Source organism: Ranitomeya variabilis, chromosome 6, assembly GCF_051348905.1.
Source record: "Ranitomeya variabilis isolate aRanVar5 chromosome 6, aRanVar5.hap1, whole genome shotgun sequence".
Lineage (NCBI taxonomy): Eukaryota > Metazoa > Chordata > Amphibia > Anura > Dendrobatidae > Ranitomeya > Ranitomeya variabilis.
In genome coordinates, this window is record NC_135237.1 from 60,745,347 (window position 1) to 60,768,029 (window position 22,683).

At 40.8% G+C, this 22,683-nt stretch overlaps 1 protein-coding gene across 1 annotated transcript in view; it reads left to right on the forward strand.

The window, feature by feature from the left end:
• The window catches only part of ADARB2 (adenosine deaminase RNA specific B2 (inactive)), an 897,867-nt gene that overhangs the window by 96,622 nt on the left and 778,562 nt on the right, over positions 1 to 22,683 (forward strand). The gene's annotated exons all lie outside the window — the stretch shown is intronic.

Below are 22,683 nucleotides of genomic sequence, written 5' to 3' on the forward strand. Positions count from 1 at the left end.
AAAGACGGCTCTTTGAGGCCGTGTATTGATTATCGACTTTTGAATAAAATCACGGTTAAATATCAATATCCGTTACCACTGTTTACTGATTTGTTTGCTCGTATAAAGGGGGCCAAGTGGTTCTCTAAGATTGATCTCCGTGGGGCGTATAATTTGGTGCGAATCAAGCAGGGGGATGAGTGGAAAACCGCATTTAATACGCCCGAGGGCCATTTTGAGTATTTGGTGATGCCTTTTGGTCTTTCAAATGCCCCTTCAGTCTTCCAGTCCTTTATGCATGACATTTTCCGCGATTATTTGGATAAATTTATGATTGTTTATCTGGATGATATTCTGATTTTTTCGGATGACTGGGACTCTCATGTTCAGCAGGTCAGGAGGGTTTTTCAGGTTTTGCGGTCTAATTCCTTGTGTGTGAAGGGTTCTAAGTGTGTTTTTGGGGTTCAAAAGATTTCTTTCTTGGGATACATTTTTCCCCCCTCTTCCATCGAGATGGATCCTGTCAAGGTTCAGGCTATTGGTGATTGGACGCAACCCTCTTCTCTTAAGAGTCTTCAGACATTTTTGGGCTTTGCTAACTTTTATCGTCGATTTATTGCTGGTTTTTCTGATGTTGTAAAACCATTGACTGATTTGACTAAGAAGGGTGCTGATGTTGCTGATTGGTCCCCTGATGCTGTGGAGGCCTTTCGGGAGCTCAAGCGCCGCTTTTCTTCCGCCCCAGTGTTGCGTCAGCCTGATGTTGCTCTTCCTTTTCAGGTTGAGGTCGACGCTTCTGAAATCGGAGCTGGGGCGGTGTTGTCGCAGAGAAGTTCCGACTGCTCCGTGATGAGACCTTGTGCTTTTTTTTCCCGTAAATTTTCGCCCGCCGAGCGGAATTATGATATTGGGAATCGGGAGCTTTTGGCCATGAAGTGGGCTTTTGAGGAGTGGCGTCACTGGCTTGAGGGGGCCAGACATCAGGTGGTGGTATTGACTGACCACAAAAATTTAATTTTGTGGTGTCGTACCTACCGGGTTCTAAGAATGTTAAGGCGGATGCCCTTTCTAGGAGTTTTGAGCCTGACTCCCCTGGTAATTCTGAGCCCACAGGTATCCTTAAAGATGGAGTGATATTGTCTGCCGTTTCTCCAGACCTGCGGCGGGCCTTGCAGGAGTTTCAGGCGGATAGACCTGATCGTTGCCCACCTGGTAGACTGTTTGTTCCTGATGATTGGACCAGTAGAGTCATCTCTGAGGTTCATTCTTCTGCGTTGGCAGGTCATCCTGGAATCTTTGGTACCAGGGATTTGGTGGCAAGGTCCTTCTGGTGGCCTTCCCTGTCACGAGATGTGCGAGGCTTTGTGCAGTCTTGTGACGTTTGTGCTCGGGCCAAGCCTTGTTGTTCTCGGGCTAGTGGATTGTTGTTGCCCTTGCCTATCCCGAAGAGGCCTTGGACGCACATCTCGATGGATTTTATTTCGGATCTGCCTGTTTCTCAGAAGATGTCTGTCATCTGGGTGGTGTGTGACCGTTTCTCTAAGATGGTCCATCTGGTTCCCTTGCCTAAGTTGCCTTCTTCTTCCGAGTTGGTTCCTCTGTTTTTTCAAAATGTTGTTCGTTTGCATGGTATTCCTGAGAATATCGTTTCTGACAGAGGGACCCAATTCGTGTCTAGATTTTGGCGGGCATTCTGTGCTAGGATGGGCATAGATTTGTCTTTTTCGTCTGCTTTCCATCCTCAGACTAATGGCCAGACCGAGCGGACTAATCAGACCTTGGAGACATATTTGAGGTGTTTTGTGTCTGCGGATCAGGATGATTGGGTTGCTTTTTTGCCTTTGGCGGAGTTCGCCCTCAATAATCGGGCCAGCTCTGCCACCTTGGTGTCCCCGTTTTTCTGTAATTTGGGGTTTCATCCTCGATTTTCCTCCGGTCAAGTGGAATCTTCGGATTGTCCTGGAGTGGATGCTGTGGTGGAGAGGTTGCATCAGATTTGGGGGCAGGTGGTGGACAATTTGAAGTTGTCCCAGGAGAAGACTCAGCTTTTTGCCAACCGCCGTCGTCGTGTTGGTCCTCGGCTTTGTGTTGGGGACTTGGTGTGGTTGTCTTCTCGTTTTGTCCCTATGAGGGTTTCTTCTCCTAAGTTTAAGCCTCGGTTCATCGGCCCGTACAAGATATTGGAGATTCTTAACCCTGTGTCCTTCCGTTTGGACCTCCCTGCATCCTTTTCGATTCATAATGTTTTTCATCGGTCATTGTTGCGCAGGTATGAGGTACCGGTTGTGCCTTCCGTTGAGCCTCCTGCTCCGGTGTTGGTTGAGGGTGAGTTGGAGTACGTTGTGGAAAAGATCTTAGACTCTCGTGTTTCCAGACGGAGACTCCAGTATCTGGTCAAATGGAAGGGATACGGTCAGGAGGATAATTCTTGGGTCACTGCCTCTGATGTTCATGCCTCCGATCTTGTCCGTGCCTTTCATAGGGCTCATCCTGATCGCCCTGGTGGTTCTGGTGAGGGTTCGGTGCCCCCTCCTTGAGGGGGGGGTACTGTTGTGAAATTGGATTCTGGGCTCCCCCGGTGGCCACTTGTGGAATTGAACTTGTGTGCATCATCCCCTCTGTTCACCTGCTCCTATCAGGATGTGGGAGTCGCTATATAACCTTGCTCCTCTGTCAGTTTCTTGCCGGTCAACAATGTAATCAGAAGCCTTCTGTGCTTGTTCCTGCTACTAGACAACTCCCAGCTAAGTTGGACTTTTGTCCTTGTGTGTTTTTGCATTTTGTTCCTGTTCACAGCTGCTGTTTCGTTACTGTGTCTGGAAAGCTCTTGTGATCGGAAATTGCCACTCTGGTGTTATGAGTTAATGCTAGAGTCTTAACCCTCCGTCACATACAACTGATCTGACAGGCGCTTCTCTTTTACTTTCATTTCTCCTTCCTCACCAGATTGTGAGGAAAGCCCCTCCCTCCAGGTAGTCTCCTGTCTCTTGAAGGTCTGTGAAACCTGATATCACAGTTGGATTTCAGAGCTTCAGGGGAGAGGATATAGCTGCACAGATCTCTCAGGCTCATTGTATGTGAATACGTCACATTCAGTAAGGTTGGTATTTTATGTTTTTATTCATCACAATAGTTTATTTAGCTTGTTTTATGAATTTATAGCACAAAATGTGAGGATATTTCATAGAAATAAGGGAGATTTTATAAAAGAAAGTGTGCTGCTCAGGCATATACAGTAGTTCCCTAACATATTCCTTCTCTTGCTTCAGACTATTTGGCGGGAGTTTTGAAAAGTTTGTATTTCATAGTTATTAGTTTTATGTTAAGTAAATGTTTTTTTTGCAACTGATTATGTGTAGTCTCTTTTATTACATCCCTATGAAGGTCACTGATCACTTTTAGAGCACTGAAATTGCAAACATTAGATATTATAGGTATTTTTCCAGCAGGCGCCTGACAGGCACATTGTATGTGAACTCGTTAGTCCGAATATTGTATGTGACGGAGGGTTAAAGGAATTTCTGGATGGTGTTTTGATAGGGTTTTCTGCTGACCATGAAAGTGTCCTTTCTGTCTTCCTGCTATCTAGAAAGCGGACCTCGATTTTGCTAAACCTATTTTCATACTACGTTTGTCATTTCATCTAAAATCACCGCCAATATATGTGGGGGCCTCTGTCTGCCTTTTGGGAAAATTTCTCTAGAGGTGAGCCAGGACTGTCTTTTCCTCTGCTAGGATTAGGTAGTTCTCCGGCTGGCGCTGGGCATCTAGGGTTAAAAAACGTAGGCATGCTACCCGGCCACTTCTAGTTGTGCGGCAGGTTTAGTTCATGGTCAGTATAGTTTCCATCTTCCAAGAGCTAGTTCTCATATATGCTGGGCTATGTTCTCTCGCCATTGAGAATCATGACAGGAACCACTGTGCCGTGAACCGAGGAGAGCCTGAAGGGGCGTGACTAGACGAACACCTGACTCTGTGCTAAAACCCCTGAGGTGTGGTCAGACTTGGCTCCAGATAGACGCCAGGTGCTACTCCAGGACAGACCTCGGACACACTGCAGCTGACCCCCAAAGGGGAAGGAAGCTGAGACGGCCAGGAATGGGTGGACACAGCAGGAGCAGGCAGGTAAGGCTGATATAAAAGCTGGTACTAGTATACATGAAGGCATGGCAGGTGCTGGCACTCACAGCTGGTATACAGGAAGGCACGACAGGTGCTGGCAGGCACTGGCAGGTACTGACAGAAACAGGCAGGTACAGGCAGGAACAGGGAACCTGACAAATGGACTACATGGCAGCAGGTTTACTAGTCCTCTAGTGATAATCTGCTTTTGATAAAACAGTGATTTTATCAAAATTACATCAAGCAGCCCAGTAAGTGACACATTACTGGAACCAAGGTCTCTGTCTATACATTTTGCATTTTTCAGATTGAGTGGCAAAAACCTGGAGACAGATTCCCCTTGATAAGTAGTACCCACTTGTTACTTGATTGCTATACCATTCTGGTAGTGCTTTTGAGCAGGCCAGATCACAGCTAAAGGGGCACAGTCCTTAGCAAAGTTCTACAGCCCCTTTTTTTCAGCGATTGGTGGATATCTTGGCATTTCATTTCTGATAGGACACTTGAACATGATAAAAGTTTTTTAATACTTTAAAATGGACTAGTCACTTGGCAATAATATGCAGTTGTTTTTTCCGGGGGCAGATTTTTTTGGTTCTTCAGACCTCCATTCCTGAGATATGGCCCTCTCTGTCAATCTAGCATTGTTAGTCAAGCAGTCATGCTATTCAAGAAAATATACCAGAGAAAACAGCTGAGGACTATCTCACTTGGCTAACAAGTCTAAGGTCAGAGAGTGACATATATCAGCAAGAGATATGCGCAGGAACAAAAGAAGCACAATGTTCAATTCACTTTCACCTTGCAGCTCCAAAATGGCTATGACTAGCAGGCTTGGTGCAAGCTACTCCATTTCCCAGGACCAAGGGGCTTCTCTGGCTTTCACCCTTTAGCCGCTCTACAGGGATTTGGATTTGCACACGGGTGCCTGGTCTAGGGTCACAAAGTCAGCTGCTGTTTGGTGGCGCAAGCTGGCAAGAGGAATAGTCAGGTAGCCAGGTCAGATCCAGGAGGTCAGGTCAGGAACTGAATCATGAAACAAGCAACTGAAAATCCCAGGAAAAAAACAGACTGATGAGGTCACACGTCCCAAGCAACAAAGCCACGCTGCTGCCCAATGGCCAAAGCAGAAACAGAGGAGGCACGAATCGGTACAGATGTTACATACAATGTCAGATTTAGGAGAACAATGGCATTTACACCAGGTAACAAAGAATATATGTTTACGGCAAGTGATAATTGCTCTTTAAAAAGAAAAAAAGTCAGTCCGTTACACAGGTACAATTTAGAATAAAATAAGCACAGCATGTATTACAATAGTCTTCATCTTCCAGTGATTTAAACTTAAGCAAAGTTCATAGTATAAATGTCTTCAATGAACATTCCCCGTACTTGCCCCGTGTACAACAGGGAGACGAGATCCTGCCCTACTTTCTTACTAGCAGCTCGCAACATCATGACATTCTTACAAGCTATCATGCAAACTGTATTCTTGGGAGGACCAATAATTAGAAGTGGAATGATATTGCTCCCCAGAGACCCAGGGATAATATCTCAGACCTTGTTTTACATGTCCTATATCCTCAGGTCACATTTTTTTTCTCAAGGCAGATAGAAACCAATTAATAATGTTCGCTCCTAGTGTATTGCATACAGTCCTCGCACTCGGGAACAGAAATAACAATGATAGCTGGAGTACCTGGAAGAATAACACAGTGATTGGACACATTTAGGATGTTCAGCCCGGAGCAAATGGCAAAAAAAAGGTTTATATTTCATTGACATTATACTGATTAGTTCAATTTAAGACAAGGAAACATATATTAAGTCAAATGCAGTTTCTCTGCAGTATCGCTCTGCGTATCTTATTATTATAATTATGAAGGTTAGTCAACAGCGCAGAGCTGACAATTGTAATTAATATAATGGCGCTTTCTGTAGAAACTTGTGTTGTGCTAAAAAAAATAATGCATTGTTTTATTTAATTGACACATCAAAACTGTGTAAGAAGCAGTAACACAAGCTTCATGTGTCAATGACTTGTTACAGGTAGCAAAAGTCGCACAATGATAGTGTTAATTAAATGAGAAGGTTGAGGGCTTTCCATGCAATTCTGCTTTTCTCGTCAAAAATATTTGTTTTCTGTTTTTACAGGAGAATAATTGTATGGTAATTTCCATATTATAATTACTAGATGGTTTTCCTAAATGAAAGCCGGCAAAAATTGCCTTGAAAAAATAACATTTTAAAATTTTTTGCTTTGCATTACTAATGTGTAGTTTACCTTATCTCCTGTGCATTGCAGACAGGGTGATCGATTACTTTTGACTTCTGGGACATTAGAGGACTGATCTGTCCATTTTTTTGTCTAAGGTCTCATGCACACGACTGATATATCTGACCAGTGGTTTTCATGGATAGCACCTGCTCCCACGAGATTCTAGGCGGCTTTGCCCATGTCCAATTTTTTCCTCGGACTAGGTGGTCCTATGAATAAATCGATGACATATTCGAGTGCAGTTCGATTTTCATGGGCTGACAGAATGGAGAAAAATTGATGCCACTCTGATCAAACTCTGATCAGAATAGACTGTTATTCTCAGGTGGAGAAGAAATGGTTGTGTACACCTACCCCAACTCAGCATATTCAAAGAAGCATCCAATGGAGCATGGCTATGGGTGGTTTTCATCAGATTTGGATAGAATCCAATAGAAAGAAAATCCATGATGTACTTCCATAATAGCAAGGAATGCCCTCTGGGAAAATGTTATGCAAATTAGCTCTCCTTTAGGAGGAAGACATTTTTCTCAAGTGACAATTTTTGGTGGCAACTACTGTACCTAGGAAATTCAGCCAAACTGAGTTTTTCATCCTTTTGGAGGAGAGCTAATTTGCATATAGGGTCTTATCTTGGTAACAAATTAAACACAGAATGTGCTCACACAACTACTTATAGCACTTAAGGCTCCATGAGGAGATGAATGCGTAAAAGAAGGAGCAAATGGGTTGTTTTGCACAACCGGGAAAGAATGGAGAATGCCAATCTAATAATAAATGGTTTATTAGTCAATGCATTTCAAAGCATACAGCTTCTTCATCAGGACAACCACGATCCACTTCGACTTCCACGGCAGCGCAGAACAACCCATTTGCTCCATCTTTTATGCACTGACGTAATGCTGATTGGCAGCCAGCTCTCCGTAGTTATAATCGGGAACCTGAATGATGGCCAATTGCCAACTCATTTTATATTATCCTATATGTATTCTATTTGCTGGATTATTAGATATCATGGAATACTGAGTACTTATTAACCATTCAATGCTTAAAAAAGTGGAAAAAAATGAAAAATAAAAATAATTTGCTACTGTACAAGAAAATGTATTATACACTGAGATACACTGTGAAATTGACACAATTGTGGCAAAAGAACCCTGTATTTTTAATTAAAGATATTTCAAAATTATCTCTTTATTACTAGTCTTCTACTTCTGCTTATGTGAAACTTCACTTGCTGAATTGTTGGATACAGGATTATAAACTATCACTGTGTAAGTATTTACATATATAAAGAGATTTGTAACACAAAAGATGAATAGATTAATAACTAGTGTTGAGCGATACCTTCCGATATTCAAAAGTATCGGTATCGGATTGGATCGGCCGATATCCAAAAAATATCGGATATCGCCGATACCGATACCCGATATCAATACAAGTCAATGGGACACAAATATCGGAAGGTATCCTGGATGGTTCCCAGGGTCTGAAGGAGAGGAAACTCTCCTTCAGGCCCTGGGATCCATATTCATGTAAAAAATAAAGAGTAAAAATAAAAAATATGGATATACTCACCCCTCCGACGGCCCCTGGACCTTAGCGGTGCAACCGTCAGCCTCCGTTCCTAAGAATGCAGTGAGTGAAGGACCTTCGATGACGTCACAGTCACATGAGCAGTCACATGAGCGGTCACGCGACCAATCACAAGACCGTGACGTCATCGCAGGTCCTGTACACTCACTGCATTCTTAGGAACGGAGGCTGCCGGTTGCACCGCTAAGGTCCAGGGTCCGTCGGACGGGTGAGTATATCCATATTTTTTATTTTTATTCTTCATTTTTTACATGAATATGGATCCCAGGGCCTGAAGGAGAGTCTCCTCTCCTCCAGACCCTGGGAACCATACACTGGGAACTTTCAATTCCGATTTCCGATATCACAAAAATATCGGAACTCGGTATCGGAATTCCGATACAGCGAATATCGGCCGATATCCGATATTTGCAGTATCGGAATGCTCAACACTATTAATAACACATAACTACCTTGTTCAGGTTCAGTAATCCCAAATATCAGGTCTAATATTTCTCCCATTCTTCTTGCTGTGGGACATATTTGCCAACTATCCTGGATATCCGTGATACTGCAAGAGAAAGGGTAAATCTCTCAGACTCCAGGAAGATTCAGATAATCTCCCGAGCGCCCACAAAACCTTTCTGAAAGGAGGTGCATCTGAAAGATTTCTTGGGTGCCCTGGAAGACAAACACAAATTCAGGGGGCATGACTGAGGTGTGCATGGACATGTCTTAGCATACTATGATCACTTACCACTTTCAAGAACCACCATAAAATTCTGAATGTATGCTCTGGGACTTATATATTATTTTGAACAGACAAGGTTGCAACCATAGGGACTATAGAGTGATAACCATAGGAGTTTGCGACCACCCTGGAATTTAGATTCCGAGGGTCCCTTTGGCTCACACATCACAAACTTCCAAGGAAGATAGAAGTGTTTTGTTTTGAGACAAGTATATTATTATAGGAAATGCGGAGGTTTGGAAATTGGGGCTTGAGGGGCTCCAAAAGATCTCTTTTTCCCCTTGAAGACTTCCTGGGGGTCTGTTGCAGTTTATGCATAGGAGCCTTAGGGGTTGTCCAGGCAAAATAAGACTTTGCCCAGGGGACTGAATATGTAAAATAATAACTCAGACACACCAACCCGCATGGATCCAGTGCAGGATGCAACGTGGTCTATGTAAAGACAGGAATTGGTGATGTCACTGTTCCATCAGCCATCGGACTGCTGCTTGCTATGATTGGTTGCAGTGGTCATGTGGCTTTGAGCAGCACGTCATCGGATACTTTGTGGTTGGACAGTGCTCAAAGTTATCTTACCACTGCCGCAGAGGTCCGGCAGCTGGTGGAACAGTATCATCATAATTTCCTGTCTTGGGATTTTTATGGGTAGTTGAGTATGACTGATTTTCTTACTTTTTTACATATCCAGTCCCCTGGGAAAAGTTTTATTTTGCCTAGTCAATGCCTTTTAAGTTCTAAGAAATGCTATAGCCACATGTCAAAAAACACTATTCTATATCACCCTTTTCTACAATATATCACCACTAGTTGGGAAATCGCATACTTTCAGTCGCTGCCATTTCTATCGCTGTGAGATGTTACACAACTAGAAGCGTACAGATAAAACACGTGCGTCGCACTCTAATTAGGAAATCTATTTATTCTGAGCTGTTTATTTAAGCACAGGAGGATTCCTAATGGAGCTATCAGCCGTCGTTCATTGGCTAATAGTTTAATTAGGCCCATCTGGTGGATGATGTGGCGAGAAGTGTCCCAGCTCTGAAATTGGCAGAAAGGTAATTTTTCATCCCATGGCCCAGAGACTGGCATGCAAAATCATGTAAAGCTAAGCAGAAGCTTAGCAATCTGTCTCACAAGAGAATAGCTAGAAGCGAGTGGAGACTGCTGTGTCATTCACCTTGGCATATCAAGGAGAAAAGGGCCCATTCAATAATCTCCTTCACATGACCTCACCAAGAGAAATCTTTAGACAGATTTTTGAAAGTGAAGTAAATCTTGCTTTTGCCATCCAAGGCTAATAAAATGAAACGCTTTCCCCAAAAAAACTATTTAAATGGTAATAATACGTTATATTGGAGGCTGATAGGAAACACGACCATTTAAAAATATGTTCCGGTTTAAGAAAGAAAACCTTAACGTTGAAAGTCTATTTCACAGAGAAATATATTTCTGGCTAAGCAAATTGCAATATCTTTTACATAAATGAAGGTTAAATATGCTTCATATATCTGGATTGCTTATAAAAATTCAGCTCTGGTATCGAGGGAGCCATTCGTCACAGTAAAGTATATTCGGAAGATTTGCTAGCGCGGCACATTTTGTCTCTGATGCTCGGTTTGGAAGTTCCACTGTTATCGTACAGCGAATATAAAAGGCTTCCACCATGCTCCTTTAATGAAGCACTTTAATTGAATTTTTATTTTTTGATAAATGATTATGTCATTGGCCACAGATCAGTCAGAATCCTTTCTTCGGTGTTCCCCTTAAGAGGAAGACAAAAATGGAGTTTTACGTAATTGGCACAAGCACTTTGAAAATGTTCCTACCTACCCCAAATGTTTTTTTTTTACAGATTCATGCCAAATCTGTGACAAAAAAATAGGGACGTGCTTCATTCAATGCCGTATTAGATGATTTAGGAATACAGAACATCTCAAAGACAGTAAACAGTGAGACTATACTGGATCAGGCTTTCTTTAGCTCTTCAAAATAATTGTGTAACACCCAACCATATTATCATTTATTTTTACTGCAATTTCAACTCAATTGATTTGGGTGCCACTTTGTTCTTATGTGTCTATTAGAAAAAAAATTGTGGTCTTCTGGAAAACATCAACAAGCTGGTTTGATAAGTGTTTCTGGTCATAGCTCGTTTGTAAGGCTATGTTCAGATGCCCAGTAATCATCTGTTAGAAGGAATCCAGCAAGAAAGAATCCATTGACAAAAAAACATCCATTGGCAGACACAACTTTTTTGTTCCTTTTTAACAAACTGATTTCAGCTGGATCTGTTTTTTTAACATAGAAATCTATGGAAAACTGATCCGTTAAATCGCCAACCTTTTTTCTTCCATTTGAAACTGATCCATCAAGAACAAAACTGATCCTTTTAAAATAAAATAAACTGGAGGGCTTGGATAGCAGGGCTTGGAATGAGCGCCATTTGACTTTTTGAATGCAAAATTGGATAAAATAGTTAGGGGGCACCATGTTGCATTTCGAGAGCCCCTGATGTGCTTAAACTGTGGAAATCCCCCACAAATTACCCTGTTTTGGAAACTAGACCCCTCAGGGAATTTAGGAGTATAGCTTGGAGAGTCTCCCTTAATGTTAAAACTTAACTTTTAATCAAATTATAAAATATAACTTGGACTAAAAGTGACACAAAACCACATAAATAAAGTGCTCGTGCATACCAGTGCTCTGATTATTAAAAATTGGTTTGGTCTCACCAATGTAACAGATGTATTTCCATAGCAGGTTCACCTTATGCCAGTACCAGGATCAGTTGTCCATCCAAGGAGAAGTGAAGGGGGGTATGATTTCACCTGATTCCCTGTTGTGCCCCTGTATTGCCCCAAGTATGTCCTGCTATGGACTGTCCACAATCAAAAATGTGGTTCAATTTTGGTATTATAATGCTGAGCCGTGAATATTAAAAAAATCACATTTTCCCCACTAAAATGTTTTTTATCCCAAAATTTTGCATTTTCACAAGGGAAAAGGAGAACTTGCAACACACAATTTGTTGTGCAATTTCTCCTGTGCCAATACGCCTATGAGTATGCCAATACCTCATAAGTTTGGTAAAACTACTGTTTGGGCACATGGCAGAACTCGGAAGCGAAGGAGCATTTGACTTTTTGAATGTAAAATTTGCTAGAATAATTAGTGGACACCAAGTTGCGTTAGGAGAGCCCCTAGTGTGCCTAAACAAAGGAAACCCCCATAAGTGACATAATTTTGGAAACTAGACCCTTTAAGGAACTTATCTAGATATGTGGTGAGCACATGAACAAGAAAACAGCAATTCAGCAATTGTTTTTGTTTTTTTTATATGATGTTCAACTTGGGATAAAATTGATAAGGCAGCTTTATTTTTCGAGCCAGTAGGATTACAGTGATAGCACATTTGCATATTTTTTTATGTTTTTGCCACTTTACACAATAAAAACTATTTTATTGAAAAATTATTGTTTTCACATCATTTTATTCTGATAGCTTTCGCTTTTTTATTTTTCCACTAATGGACCTGTTTTTCATAATGGCTGTATAGGCCTTCATTTATAATCAATATGCACATAGCACTTTAATAAATTAGCACAGTATACACTTTTTATTAATATTTAATTGCGGCACATCCTCACCATACAATGCACTCTGTATCCCAGGTTCATTCTTCTGGCACCTATGCGGCTGTCCATCCTGTGTGGGCGTGATGCGAGGCCTGGCGCCGGCCCGCTCACGTGATCACAGGGGGACGTCCGCTCCTGGGTTCTAGTTGATATGACGACGGGACGCGGCGCGCATGCGCACAACAAGTGATCATTGATAGGCGGTCGTCCGGTCATGTGACCGGATCGGCGCACTATTTAATCTGGACCGTGTCATCACTAAAGCCACGCCCCCTGAGGAAGCAACACAATTCGTACGCGAAACGCGCGTTGGGGAACCTGGTGCAGGTTGGAGTTTGGACGTTTAACCTTATCATGGGTAAATGAAGCTAACTTTTTTGTGTACTAACAAGGGAGCAGCTGATATAACATATGGTGCGGATATTGCGGGATTACAAGTGTATGTGATGATTTACTTTTGTTTATCCGCAGCATATTGTGGTGTGGATACTGTGTTACAAATAGGAGGGATTATAAGTGTATGTGATGATTCACCTCAGTTTATCCGCAGCATATAGTGTGAGCACAGCCATATGAGTGGTAAGGATGTGCCTGTAAGCAGTGATACATTCACTCTGTGATTTAATGTGGCATAAAAGCACTTTAATGATCCATTACCACTCAATTAGTACTTTTAGCTGGTTATACTCCACCCTGTGCCTTATTTAACACTTTAGAGTGATTCACTTAATTTTTGCACTAAAAAGACCTATGTATTAATTTAAAATAAATTTATGGTATTGAATAAAAATAACTATTAAACTCTAACTATTGTTTTGGTATATTACTTACTCATTTTCCTCCTGATAAATGATAATGGACCTGTATGTTGGCTTGTGGTTTGTCTATATTAAATTATCGCTACAACATCTCATTTTAGAACTTTCCTATCAAATGCATGGACCTGATTTTTAGAAATTTCTTCAAAAAAAAATCTGCTGCGTGTATACTTATGCATACAATGAATTTGCTTTATTCACATACAGCTGGGAAACCCCTGTAATTTCGGGATGCCTGACTCTGGTCACTTTGCTCCGACTCTTCTTTATATGGTCATATATGAAGATTAAGACACGTGTCCTCCTTTATGCCGTTCCCAGCAACATTCTACTTCCTGAAAATCTCAGCCCCATTTCTAACAATGCACACGCTGACTACACTAAAGCTCAAGAAATGGAAAAGAAGATTTTATTTTGCAAATGTAGCAGTTTTAATACATGAATGACATTTAGGGACTTTTCTTATCCTCTGAGGACATATCGCAGTTTAAAGGGAAAAAATAAGGCAATCAGTCAATAAATCAACCACTTCAGGAGCTGTCACCATGGAAGTCCAAAGAAAGCGGTTTTTAATCGCTGCTTAACTCTGACTAATCAGAAAATGAATTCTAATTTACCAGTATCACATCTTCTTTATAACTTTGAAGACAAAATATCAAGAGATTATTGCTGCGCTGCAACCTTGAACTCATTTCTGCAGCACACTTAGTACAGAGGAATATAAATAGACTATTAAGAATATGTAGATATGTTGTAGACAACGGCATGGCGATACATGTGGAGGTTGGCATTGCAACCAGGGTCTTGTGGACTGGGGCACACAGGCGCGTTAAATTGTAATAAAGCCTCTGTGTTGATGACTAATGCAAAATTATTCATCATATTATCTATTATTTTCTTTTCCATGTCTAAATTGTGCCATAATATTTAATGCCGCAGTATAGCAAATGAACTCACATTGATCCTCGGCCCAGTCTAACTAAAAGTGCTTTGGTTCACATAATGTACCAGTCTAATATGTCCAGCAATTGTCTGGATTTTCTTGCTCTGTAACTTGCCATTCACTCTTTTTAAGAGTGCCCTTTCTCTTCTTCAGCATCCAGCCGCCACTATAGGTGCTGGATCTCTCATTTCCTATCTTCCCATCAAAGAATGTAATCGGTCCCTACATCTCTACTACTAAAGAGAAAGATGCTTTAGATGTGAAAATATAAAGCAAGTTAGACAGAAGGGAGACATTTTGTGACCGGCACTTTGGGGGATTTTTTCAGCCTGAAAACATCATTTTGATTAAATAAAATTCTAGGGTATTTTATTTGTCATCCTGTATGGTACTGGCCATAAGATGAGCCTAATATCATTGAAATACTACTGACCATTCAAGGGAGTCCATTGGGCACTCCGCCACATAAGAGAATGTCAGTGTGTTTTTTTGCAGAACTATAACTCTCCCAATTCTTTGGGCATACACTAAAACCAAATGAATGATATTGCTTCTGAACTAAAGGTTTCCAAGCTCTTTCAAAAGATGTCAATTAAACCCTCATTCGGCCCTCAACCATGTCTTACAAAATCACCACCAGGCCAAAGGATAGGAAATGTTGAAATTCCACATGCCTGATATTTTATTCTTCTACGATAAGCAAAGCAAAGATCGATCAAATATTTCAATATTTTATACACATTAGATTGTCATCCTGTCCCGCGAAATCGGTGGGTTCATGCCAAGGTGGTCCTCTAATTGTTCAGAGCTCACATTATTTAAATCTCTGGTTTTCTGCCTGTAGTTGCGAGTTATAAGATCCCTTACTCTGGTTCACACATGTTGCTCTGCCAATTCCCTTGTTGATTATTGTTTTTGACCTCAGCCTTTGTTTTGACCATTCTTCTACCTGATGATTCTGGGTTTTTTTCCTGACCTCCTGGTATTGATGCAGCTTTATGACCATCCCTTGCCAACCTACTGCATTGGCCAACATCTGTACTGTTGACCGAACCTAGGGTTCCCCGTACAAATCCAAATTCCTTTTACATGGATTAAAGGGTGAAGGCACCTCCTGGGATCTGCTAGATGGAGTGGCGATGCAAGGTCTGTCCATGGAAGCCCTTTTTACAGTTGCCAGGCTACCAGGCGCAGAGCCAGATGATGCTTATTTTAGTATATCTATCTAGTTTAGGCTACTTTCACACTAGCGTCGTGCACTGCACGTCGCTATGCTTCGTTTTGTAGAAAAAACGCATCCTGCAAAAGTGCTTGCAGGATGCGTTTTTTCTCCATTGACTTGCATTAGCGATGCAGTGCGACCCATTGCCACATGACGCAACCGTCGTGCGACGGTTGCGTCAGACCGTCGCCACCAAAAAACATTGCATGTAACGTTTTTTGGTGCGTCGTATCCAGCATTTTCGACCGCGCATGCGTGGCCGTAACTCCGTCCCCGCCTCCCCGCACATCATAATGGGGCAGCAGATGCGTTGTAAAACTGCATCCGCTGTCACCGTTGTGCGGCTCTTTCACAGTTTGCGTCGGTGCACCGCAACGTCGCATTGCGACGTGCAGTGCACGACGCTAGTGTGAAAGTAGCCTTAGAGTTAAATTTTTAGCATTCACATCAGTATCCTGCTGAACCTCATTGTAAGCTTTGAACTGTATTAATCATTGAACATGAAAATCCAATGAAGTTTTGACCTCCTCCCCTTGAGGCTTTCCAGTCTCTCTCGATTTTCAGAACTAAACAAATATTTTTGACCACAGGAAAGTTTACATATGAATAAAGTAGGTCGCTGCTCTGCTTTCATTGCAATTTTATTTAGTGAAGTCATTTTGCTCAAAGTTCTGTATACCTCATGCCCAGTAAATCTTTATAGAGTAGAGTTGGTCATCTAAGGCATTTTAATGTTTGGCATCTTCAGTTTATGCAAAATAAAAACTTGTCAAGAGTTGGATTATCGTCGTTGGTTGTGTTTCAGATGTACGGCTTTGTCACAAACAGATGCAGTCATTATGACTAGTCTTCTACAGAGGGCAGTGTTGGCAATTCTCCATATATTTCATGTGTAGAAACTAGCAGGAAATAGAGGCTAGTAAAATCTAATGTCTTCTGCAGCTGTAATATTCTGTGCAGGTGTGCAGCAAATAACAGAGATTGAACTTTTGTACTGTACACACTTTGTTTGAGACGTCGACTCAGATCTTGACAGAGCTGGACTTATTGTTACAGCTAAAGGTCCTTATAAATAACAAAATGTAAGCTTATTAAATGCTAAAAATTCAAATTATTATTCTGTCATCGTATTTAAAGCTCCAATCCAGCATTTTATTTTATTTTATTTCAGCGCTGGAGTGGTGCCACTCACATATGTTCCGTGACCCTAGTGCTATGCTTACCAGCCGCAGTCTTCAGCTGTTCCCAGTGCTGCTCTGACCCCATGCCGCCATATGGCTCTCATAGACTTGTATTGAGTTGTGACTTCCAGCTCACTCAGCAAACACTGGAGCAATTCAACTACAAGAAGACTGATCGGAGCGGCAAGGCTGGAATTGGGCAGGTTGTTTTTTGTGAAGGACGTATAAATCAAGCCGCATACAAGGTTATCATGGAAAAACAGTTGATTCCTTCTGCTCAGGCAATTTTCCCCAACTCTGCGGACTGGTTTTTCCAGCAGGACAAGGCGCCATGCCACACAGCTAGGTCAATCAAGTTGTGGATGAAGAACCACCACATCAAATCCCTGTCATGGGCAGCCAAATCTCCAGACCTGAACCCCATTGAAAACCTCTGGAATGTAATCAACAGGATGATGGATAGTCACAAGCCATCAAACAAAGAAGAACTGCTTACATTTTTGTACCTGGAGTGGCATAAGGTCACCCAGAGGCAGTGTGAAAGACTGGAGGAAAGCATGCTAAGATGCATGAAAGCTGTGATTAAAAATCAAGGTTATTCCACAAAATATTGATTTCTGAACTCTTCCGGAGTTAAAACATTAGTATTGTTGTTTCTAAATGATTATGAACTTACTTTTTTTGCATTATGTGAGGTCTGCAGGCAATGCATTTTTTTGTTTTTTTGACCATTTCTCATTTTCAGAAAATAAATACAAAATGTATTGCTTGGAACTTTGGAGACATGTTGTCAGTAGTTTATAAAATAAAAGAACAATTTAAATTTTACTCAGAAATATACCTATAAAGAGAAAAATCAAACAAACTGAAAATTTTGCGATGGTCTCTTAATTTTTGCCAGAGCTGTATATTGCTGCAAAGGAGAAGACAAAACAGTTAAGATCCTTGGCTGTTGCTGGAGACCTGACCAACTGACCATGGGTTGCGTATGGTAACACAACTAGGCCCCATTGAAGTGAATGAAGTAGAGCTGCATTACCACACACAACATCTGACATCCAGTTCATTGTTTGTTTTTTCTGTGAAAATTGAAAATCAGTTTTCTTTGTGTGGAGGACTTATTGTGAACTGCAAAGCTCACATTTCTTCTAGCGGTTCTCCGACACCTCCTCTTCCCATCAATTTATCAGGGTCTACATGGCCAACTAAGCATGTGACAGCTTGCACCTTGTGCATGTCCGGAGTCTTGCATGAGTTGATATCTATTGATTTTTTTTGTATGATTTGTTTTTCTGCACCTTAGAGGTAATAGACAAAGTAAGGAAACTGTTGGCAGACTATTACAAATGAGTTTTATTAATTTATGGGGTCCTTCCATTGTCTAAAAGGTTTGTGGGACACTGATAGCGTTACATTATTATAGCTACTTTATAACAAATATGATTTTTTTTCTTTTTTCTTAAAGTTGTATTTTTATACATATTTATGTGCCTTCCCTGAATATAAAGACAAAGTCGGAAGACGACTACTAGAGCTGTCTTCTTCCAACCATTTTTGTAAATACATGAATTTATTAGGTGATTAACTATAAAAAGTTTTAAAAAAATAAATAAATAAATAAAAACAATGCTTAAAAAGAGAAATCATTGAAAATTATATTTTGTTCATTGAAAAATTAATATTTTCTAAGCATTCCGTATACTCTGGAGCAGTTCCAAGAATTGGGATCATTCTAGTAAGGCATGTTTGTATTACAAGGGTGTTGGGAGTTGAAGGAAGCAAATTAATATAACAATTTTTGTTTTTTTCGTATATATATTCCTTTGGCTTTCTTGTAGTCTGGGATGAAGGCCAATCTGTCCTCTGATATTTCAGACAAGTACCGGTCTGAAGAGCCTGAAATCATCAATTTGTCTTTGTAAAGGACTATTGCATTATTAATCTTGTCTAATTATGCTTTAAGAGGTAAATGGGAATAGAATAAATTACACTGGAGTAAACATTTGGAGCACATATTTTCTTTGGATTTTTTTTCCTTTGGAAATCAGATTATAAAAATTCTTGCCCATTACTGTAAGGCTACGTACAAGAATGTAGAATGCAGTGCAGAATCTGGCATACAACAGAGACCATTGGGCCCAATTGATCACATTTTTAAAGTGTCAAAATGTACAGGGTATACCAAAGAGTGTTCCCATTAACTGTGCCAGCCAGAGGTCCCCCTTTACCATATCACCCAGAGATTTCCTCCATATTAAGTGCTAGCCAGAAAATGTTCTATGTAGCACTATCCAAGCGTTTTAGAGAAATGTGGAAAAAATGCTGCAAAGTATAAATTCTTTCAAAAATAAAAATGTTATTAGTTTATTTCTAACTAAGCAGATCAGAACAGGAAGGGCTGCTCTATGGACGTGAGGTCAAATGAAGCAGCAGAATCGACAACAGAAGCTGTCTCGTTACCGCTGTGAGTCTGCAGAAATTGGCGCTGGGCAGAACGGGCAGGTAGTTAGTATCTACCGCTTGTAAGTTCTGTGACAAAGTCACTGGCAAGGTGCTGGAGGGAAAATATGTTTCACTGAGTCTCATGACTTCAGTGACCTAAAAACCCAGAAGTTTTTCCTTCAGCACACTAAGTGTTGCAAAGAGTTAAAAGCCAATTTAAATAAAGGGCTGGTTTTCTTGTGAACAACCATAGAGTAGGTGGGAGGTTGTCCACCTTATCTCCACCCTAGGGTGTTGTCTGGTGCTTAAATAGCTGGCCTCCAGCAGAGACAGTGAGTGTTCAGTGTCTAGAGAAGTGTTTTGTGTTTGGTCCTGCAAACTCCGATTGAGCTGATCCTCGCTAGCAGAAGGACTATGCTACCATTTTGTTTTGCTGTTTTTGCCCAGAGGATCGTGTTTATTTTTGCTTCAGCTTGGTTTATGCTACACTAATAAACCAAGAACATTCTTAAAGAGACAGTGTTCTCGTATCTACCTCCATGTACAGCTGAGTGAGGCGATCTACCGCACCCCATAGGGAAAATAAGCAAAGTCCTGGATAACCCCTTTAACAGTGTCAGTAAAAGAGTGCCTGCATAAAGATGGCAAGCTAGAGAATACTTCAAGTATAAGGATGCTTTCACATTGCGCTTTTCTCCATGTTAATGGGTCCCGTCGGGGCTTGAGTCCGATCCCAATCCCCTCGCCAAGCGGGATTCGGGCATATGCTCCAATGGGGCCATGAACTATAATTGTGCAGACAGAGTGAACATACTCTCTGACGTACATCATTTTCGAGCGTATACACCTACTGGGGTCAGACACCCAGACATGGTTTACTACATCTGGGTATCTGCCTCCAGTAGACATATATGCTTGAAAATGATACACTTTAGAGCACACGTCCGCTCTGTCGGCACATTACAGTCTGCGCTTACACCCATCTCCCATTTTGTGGGAGGTTCGAACTGGACCAACAAACAGGTGCCAGAACGCAGTGTGAAGGCACCCTAAGCTTCAACTAATAAGTACACTTTCAGAAAGTACCAGTCATATCCCTACGGTCAAGGTGTAGCTCAATTATACTGAGTTACTCATGATTCTTCTAGTAACACATTAGCTGTCTCCAATGTGCAGAGGCCAAATAGGGTTCCTAATATTATTCATAAAAATGAGAGAACCACCTAGCATGTAATACAAAATTATAGATGAGTATTGTTGTACTTCACTACACTTTAAAACAGCCACCAAAAATTCCGCTAAAGATCTCATTTGTAGTTATTTATTTCAAATGATGCGTAGATTTCCTTCTGTTGGATGTGGGCAATGTACGTATGGGATGCAATTCATTATCTGCTTCAGAGAGAACATTGTATGTCAGCAGTTTGCTAGATTCAGGGGGAGAAACAGGTTCCAGTCCCTATTCATTCAAAGTAAGACAATATTATATAATTAACTGAGAATGCAGTTTGTAAGATCTCATGCGTAGAGGTGGAATCAATTTTAGAACATAATTCCATGGTGTTGAGGAAGGTGTATATTGATCCTCTTAGACGGTTACTGCATTTTATATTGTAGCACGCGGAAATAAAACTGAAATAGCCTGACAGGCTGAGAGGCGGCGAAAGTAATGTTCTGCTTTCTGCTGTTGAGGGGGTTTGAAACTTTCATTACCAATAGAATTTATTTGCTGCTATCAGTCTTCAAGCCACAATAAGCAGAAAATTCCTGCAAGTCACATAGATAAATGATATTTGATTCTTATTTATATAGGTATTTTTGGTCTACGTAGTACAGATACTGAACTATTTCATAGGTGGTACGAATTATTGGTTGCTTATATAGAAAAAATAAAATGATTTATCTGTTTAATAAGTATTGATTCATTCATTCCTCCATTTTTTTTATTTGTCTTCATGTTTTTCTACCGTTTTTAACTGAAGTGTTAAAACAAATGATATATTCTATATAATTGACCATACCTTAAATACGTCAAATATTACATGGGTGTCAAAGAGGAGGGTTTGAGTGCTTGAGATCTCCAGTTTTGAGCATGAGTAAAAAGGTGCTAATTAAAAGTGCCTCCAATACTGGTAGACCCAGACCATCCATGTATTATATGGTTGGTCATTCTTTAAATAGCCAAAATGTAATGCCCTGCTATGCCCTATAAGGGGTAATACAACCTACATGACCCAACAAAATGTCACCTGGCAACTAGCAAATGGTTTCTAGCCTAGCTGATCACAATGGCTGCTGTCTTTAACCCCTTCACTACCTTGGGTTTTTCAGTTTTTTGAGTTTCTGTTTTTTGCTCCCCTTTTTCCCAGAGTCATAACTTTCTTAATTTTTTTGTCAGTATGGCCATGTGAGGGCTTGTTTTTTGTGGGACGAGTTTTACTTTTGAACGACACAAATTGGTTTTACCAAATAGTATACTGGAAAATGGGAAAAAAATTCAAAGTGCGTTGAAATTGCAAAAAATTGCTATTTCACAATTGTTTTTTTTTTTTTACCATGTTTGCTAAGTGATAAAACTGACCTGCCATTATGATTCTCCAGGTCATTCTGAGTTCGTAGATACCAAACATGTACAGCTTCTTTTTTCTTTAAGTGGTGAAAAAAAATTCAAAATTAAAAGAAAAAATTTCCATTTTCCGAGAAATGTATTTTATCGTGATCTGGGGCTGAGTGAGACTTATTTTTAGTGCGCTGAGCTCACATTTTTATTCATACCATTTTGGTGTTTTGATCGCCCATTATTGCATTTTATTGCTAATTCTGGCATCTTGATTTTTTCTGTCGTTTTTTTTTGCCGTTTACTGATCGTATAAATTGTTTTTATATACTGATAGATCAGGCGATTCTGAAAGCAGTGATGCCAAATATCTGTATTTTTTTTTCAATTGTGTTTTTTTAAAAGGGGAAGAAGGGGGGTTATTTAAACTTTTATATACTTTTTATTTTTTTTATTTTTAAACAGATTTTTTTTTACTTTTTACCAGCTTCAATAATCTACAGAGATTAGAAGAGGCTATCATCTGATGTGTAGCTAAAATGATCATCTGCAATGAACGCTGGCCACTGGACAGCGCTCATAGCTATCCGGTAATGACAATCACAGAGGTCTCCTGCCGACCCCGGGTTGTCATGCCAACCCATCGACGCTGTCATGTGACATGGGCGCCGGTGGGCGGGGTATATGACGTACTTCCGGTGCAATCATGTTAACTGCCACTTTCAGAGATTGACAGTGGCATTTAACATGTTAACAGTCGCGGGTGGATTGCAAGTCCACCCGCAGCTGTTAAGGGCACATGTCAGCTGCTGAAATCAGCTGACAAGTGCAGGAAAAGTTGCGGGCTCATCGCCGGAGCTCGCAGTAAGCACAGAGAGGCTTTAAAGGGAGTAAAGGTTTTATTCCCTTTAAAGCCTTAAAACAGTAAAGGTTTTAAAGGGAGTCTGCCGTCTGTCAGCACAGAATGACTGTTCAAATCAAATACATGCGCTCAGAGCATCCCTGGAGTAACCATCCGAGCACTAGATTAAAGTCGACAATGCCAGTCTATGGGTCTGTAAAAAAATTCTAACCATACTAGGACACCCTAGTGCAGTCCGATTTTCATGAACTTTCCGAAAGGAGAAGGTGGAGAAACTTTAGATTTTATCCACATACGAAAAAAAACTGATAACATTCA